The following is a 6,000-nucleotide window of genomic DNA, read 5'->3' on the forward strand; positions in this document are numbered from 1 at the left end:
ATGGAAAACAGTGTGGAGATTCCTTAAAGAACTAAAAGTAGAACTACCATGTGATCCAGCAATCCCACTACTGGGTATCTATCCAGAGGAAAAGAAGTCATTATACGAAAAAGATACTTGCACATGCATGTTTATAGCAACACAATTTGCAATTCAAAATCATGGAAGCAGCCCAAATGCCCATCAATCAATGAATGGATAAAGAAACTGTGTTTTATATATATGTGAATACTGCACAGCCATAAAAAGGAATGAATTAATGGCATTTGCAGTGACCTGGGCAAGATTGAAGACTATTATTTTAAGTGATGTAACTCAGGATTGGCAAACCAAACATGGTATGCTCTCACTGATATGTGGGAGCTAAGCTATGAGGATGCAAAGGCATAAGAATGATACAATGGACAATGGATTTTGGGGACTTGGGGGGAAGGATGCAAGGGGGGTAAGGGATAAAAGACTACAAATAAGGTGCGGTGTATACTGCTCAGGTGGTGGGTGGACCAAAATCTCACAAATCACCACTAAAGAACTTAGTCATGTAACCAAATACCACCTGTACCCTAACAACCAATAGATTTTTTTTAAAGAAGCATAGAGAAGGGTAAGAAGCACAGTAGCATGTGCAGTCTTATTCAGACTCCTTTAAAGAGTTTTGTAGAACCAGCTCCCTACAAGTGACTATGTCAAATGTCTACTTAAATCATAAGGGAAGCTGGGAAATATAGTTTTTAGCTGAGTGTTTTATTGACTGAATAAAACTGGAGTCTATTCTGAAGGAAGAGAGTAGAGTGGATATTAAGCAGAGAACTTTCATTCTCTGCCACTTTTATGACAATGGGTAAATTGATTAACCTTTTAAATTAATTAACCTTTTAAAGTTTACTCATCGATAAAGTGGAAACTAAATAAGGTCGAATATGAAAAGTACTTAGCAAAGTATCTAGCACAGAGGAAGTGCTAAAAAAATATAGACTATCCAGAATATAGAACAGTATTAGCTTTTTATAGGACATACAAAATTTCCCACCGTCACTAAGATGGCAGTGAGAACTATTTTTGGAAGGAGGAAAGAAGTTATAAAATTTGGAAGGCAGATATTTTATTTCATTTTTCATCCAGCATGTTGGGTGATGAGTTTTCTGAGGTGTTCTGGAAGCTTTTGTTTTTCAGGGGACCTGTGTGACATTTAGGAGAATTATGAGAGCAAATGTGGGTCCTCTGCTCAGCCATCAACTCTTCCCAGAAGATGTCTCTGAACCATCAGTCTGGGCTAAGTGCACCTCTAGGAAATCTCTCTTTACATGTCTGCCTCTCCCTGGTTATGAGCTGTTGAGAATAAGAGCCGTGTCTTAGTCACCATCATCTTCCAAGGGCCCAGCGCAGTACTAGGAGCATGGTAGAAAGTCAATAAATGCATATTGCATTGGGAGTAGCGGCTTTGGGCTAACTCCTTTAATATCTTCCTTGGCCAGATGCAGAAAAACCTTAAGCTTTCATTCCTAAAATCCTTCTCTGTTGGAGGAGTCTTCTGAAAAATGAGACAGTCATTCAAGTTTCTCCATGCTACACTCCATCAGGGAATGTGCAAAGCCCTGAGAAGCCTTCACGTTATCATTGGAAATTACAAAGGTGAAAGGATGGGCATGATACTGATATGTTCAGGATCATGGCCCTGGTACATGTCCCTGGAAGTTAGTATTGTACAGGGGATTCACACTGAACCTAGAAACAGAGTATCTTGGGTCTAAATTTTGATTCTGCTACTTGGTTACTAGGATAATGGAGGAGACTAAGTTAATATTTCGTCTTTGTCGTGGGCAGCTGAAAACACTCATGGATGGGAAGAGCTTTGTACTGAATGTGAGGGACTGCCATGGCTGTGACTGTTGGTACTCATGAAAACAGTACTGGCCTCTAATATCCACCTTACTGAATGTATTAGTTTGCTAGGGCTGCTGTAACAAAGTACCACAAACTTGGTGGCTTAAACAACATAAATTTATTGTCTCACAATTCTGGAGGCTGGAAGTTGGAAATCCAGGCATTGGCAGAATTGGATCCTTCTGAGGGCTGTAAAAGAGAGTCCGGTCCATGCCTCTCTCCCATCTTTTGGTGGTTTGCTGGGAACCTTTGGTGTTTCTTGGCTCATAGAAACATCACCATGGTCTCTGCTTTCATCTTCACATGGCATTTTTCCTGCACATGTCTGTTTCCATCTTCAAATTTCCCCTTTCTATAAAGACACCAGTCATATTGGATTAGGGTGCACTCTAAGGACCTAATTTTAACTTGATTATCTTCGTGAAGACTGTCCCTCCAATTTGCATTACATGCTAAGGTTCTGGGAGTTAGGATTTCAACATACAATTTTGGGGGACATAATTTACTCATAACACTGGGGATTGTGAAAGGTCAATAAATAGGTTATTCTTGATCTGAAAATGAAAGTCTGAACTTTAACTCCATTTAGTTCCTGGTGAATGTGGAGGCTACAGCCACCTTTTCTAATTCAAGTTTCAGTACTTGCTAACTCTGTCCTGTTTAACTTCTTGAGTGTCAGTTTTCTCATCAATAAAATGAGAATCTTAAAAACATTCTGCTAAGGTTGTTGAGATTATCACATGCGATGGCATATGATAAATGACCATTCCCTTTCTTTGCAGCACTGTGAGATAAAGATGAGAGAACAGAAAAGGGGTGGTGGTTGGCACTAGGCTTCATAAAGCAGTGATGTTACTTTTTCTAGCTATATTGTTTTTGTGAAGAGCTATTTGAGTTTGACGCTTTAGAAATGGAAAGCAAGCAGTCAGAAAGCTTTTTGAGCTGACAAGAGACAAGCTCTTTGATAATCCATCATCTTAAATTACCTACCCTGGATCACGTCCTGCTATTTTTGCTGATGATTTCACCAATAATGACTTCTATTAACTTTCAATGTGCCTTTTTTTTTATAAAGTGATGATTTGTAAATAAAAATATCCTCCCAGACTCTGTTTACGACCTTGAAAACTATGAGATTTGATTTATCATTCCAATACTTTGCACTTTTATAATACATGATCAAAATATATCCAAAAGGGAAGCTTGAGTAAGTCACCTCACTGTGATGAGGTGGAAGATGACTCTGAAATAATCTAATTCAATCTCCACATTTTTCAGATGAGGAAACTGAGGAACAGATGAGGAGACTTTCCTGAGGTTGCCCAGCAGGCAGAACCTGGACTTGAACCAGGGAGTCCCACCTCCCAGTCTTTACAAGTTCCTTTACTTTGTGCTCTGGGCTAATTAATGTTTTAGGCAGGGACAGTTCTGCTTTCTGGGTCTCAGTTCCCACTTGTAAGAGGGACCGGAGCAAGATTCTGCTCTGGCATTGCTTCACAGAGCCACAGTCAGGCAGCTCCCACATGTCCATCCTGCTCCTCAAAGCAGCAGGTCCTCCCTCCTCTCTTGCTCGGCCCGCCACCCTAGTGTCTGAGCCCTGTGGCAGCATAAGATGGTAGAACCTGACCCAGCTTATAGTGGTGACCTTCAACTTCATCCAGAAATCAGTGGCTCTGGAAGAGTGTTCCCTGTGATAAATAACAACACACAAAACTAAACCATGTTAGTGAAAATGGCTATTGTGCAGTGGAGTGTGTAAACGCTCTTCAGAATGTGGCAAATTGGAATCCTGCCCGTCTTGCTAGTGGAGTAACCTTGGTCAAGTTAGGTTAAATCAAACTAAGCCAAGTTATTCAACTGTTTCATTAGTAGTGACAATAAAAATATCTAAGGGAGAAGGTTGTTTTGAGTATTAAATGAGATAATGTAGGTAAAGCACCTGCAGAAGACCTGGCACATGGGAAACATATTAGTAAAAATATTTTACAAGAGAAAATCGAAGTGATTCAGTGGTTTTTAGCCTGTTCTAGATCTGCTGGAAGTGATCTCCCCCACAATACACATACATGTGCAAATGTACAAACAATTTGGGGAGGGGGTGTTAGAATATTCCTGACACCCATATAGAGACCTTAGGGGCCCATGGATTTCTGCTTAAGAACTCCTGAAAAAAAAAAAAAAACTCTGTAAGTCTCTGCTTTATTAGTTATTCAGTGAAATTTCTTAAGTTTGCCTGACAACTAGAGAAGCTCTATCTAGATGTTCCATAAATCAACTGAATCATAATGTTGTAAGAATAATACTCTTTGGCAAGGGCCTGAAATAGAGTAAGAGTAGGAACTTTGATGGGAGAAATAAAAAGTCCCAAATTTTCACATTAAATCAGAATCCAGTTAGCAGTTATCCAAAAATAAGAAATAAAGTGCCTCATTATGATTCTACAAAATTAGAAAATGCCAAATGTGAGATGTTAACAGTTTTTACAGTCTGAAACCCGGAGATGTCAAAGTGATCTCTTGGCCTTCTGGCCATGCTGTCCATGACCCTGACAGTGACCATGACCATGGCCTTCCATTTGCATGGGATGAGCCTGCCCAGGGCTGCTCAAGCCCCTCTGCTAATAGAAGTACTAGGTTATTTTGTTCCCGAAGATGCCCTTTGTGGAATTAGGAAGAGTCCATTTAACTAGTTGGCTCATTTGTTTGTTTTCAAGAATCTTTAACCAACTCTTTTCTGAAGCTCATCGTTCTAATCTGAGTGAGACTCTGCTCTACTTAGACACTCCTTGTTGATAGCACAGACATTTACTGAGACCCTCTATAGTGCAGAACTGTGTTGAGCTGTGTTTTGAGGGATGCAAAGAGAAATGGTCCTCTATGTTTGTTTCTAGTGTGAACTGAATTTTCTGGTTTATACTGTTTCTGTTGCATGCTCTTCCTGGCTACACTTTCACTCCAAATATTTTATTTGCAACACTCAGAAAGATTGTGAGGAATGTCTGACGGTGCTTTTTATTCCTGCTTTACAGATGAGCCTGAATGCACGTTACTCTGGGCCATAGTAAAAAGAAAGTTTAGGTACCAATATTTCAAATGCAACCACTTTCCACTGTACAGAATTGCCCTCCACTTGTTTGGTTTAATATGACAGAGACCTTTATGCACAATTGGCTGTAATGGAAGGCAACACAGAGGAACCGTGAGAGCTCAGAGATCAAAAGAGATCCCTTTCAGTGGTCTGAGGGGAGGGATCAGAGGAGACTTTGGGGAGGGGAACTTGTTGGCTTTTCCCTGTTGACACCTCTAACAGAGATTGGGGGAGAAGTGACTGAGCAATCTCTTTACTTCTTCCAGTGTCAAGAAGACTTGTAGTTGATCTACATCTAAGTATAGCTGTAGCCGATTCACATCTTGTATAGCACATGCATGGTTAGTTTTCTGATAAAGCAATTATTCATTCATGGAACAAATATTTATTGAATACTCCTTTTAGTTACCATTCTCATAATAGAGCAGGAGACTCTGTGATCACAGTAATGACTCCAAATCTACACATGTGTGTGTACACACATATGCATGCATATACATGTATGTTTCTTTTTCTGCTGAGCCAATCATTTCTATTTAAGTACCCATCCATGTATCCATATTAGTTCCTGGGCCGTACAAAAGAACCACAAACTTATTCTCTTACAGTTCTGGAGGCCAGAAGTCTGACATTAGGTGTCAGCTGAGTTTGTTCCTCTGGGGGATCAATTAGCCTTCTTTCCTCTTTCCTGGCTTCTGGTGTTTGTGGCAATCCCTGACATTCCTTGGGTTGTAATTGCATCACTCCAATCTCTGTGTCCATCTTCACATTGCCTTTCTCTCTGGGTCTGTGTGTCAAATCTCTTATAAAGCCACCAATCATTATATTTATGGCCTAAGCTAAATATAGGATAATCTCATCCTGAGATTCTTAACTCAATTTTATCCACAAAGATCCTATGTTCAAATAAGGTCACTTTGGCAGGTGCTGAGGCTTAGGACTCAGACATGTGTTTTTGGATGACACTGTTTAACCCACTGCAATGTCCAAATGGGACCTAGCTTCTCATCTTTGCTTTGAGATGATTTA

At 40.0% G+C, this 6,000-nt stretch overlaps 1 long non-coding RNA gene across 1 annotated transcript; it reads right to left on the reverse strand.

Moving 5' to 3' along the window:
• Nucleotides 1–1,979: 1,979 nt before the first annotated feature.
• Nucleotides 1,980–5,772, reverse strand: LOC135969484 (uncharacterized). Its single transcript, XR_010584745.1, has 2 exons — nucleotides 5,578–5,772; nucleotides 1,980–2,236 (listed from the first exon to the last, which is right to left on the reverse strand). It is a non-coding gene; the product is annotated as an uncharacterized lncRNA (long non-coding RNA).
• Nucleotides 5,773–6,000: the final 228 nt, after the last annotated feature.

Source organism: Macaca fascicularis, chromosome 2 (assembly GCF_037993035.2).
Source record: "Macaca fascicularis isolate 582-1 chromosome 2, T2T-MFA8v1.1".
Classification (NCBI taxonomy): domain Eukaryota; kingdom Metazoa; phylum Chordata; class Mammalia; order Primates; family Cercopithecidae; genus Macaca; species Macaca fascicularis.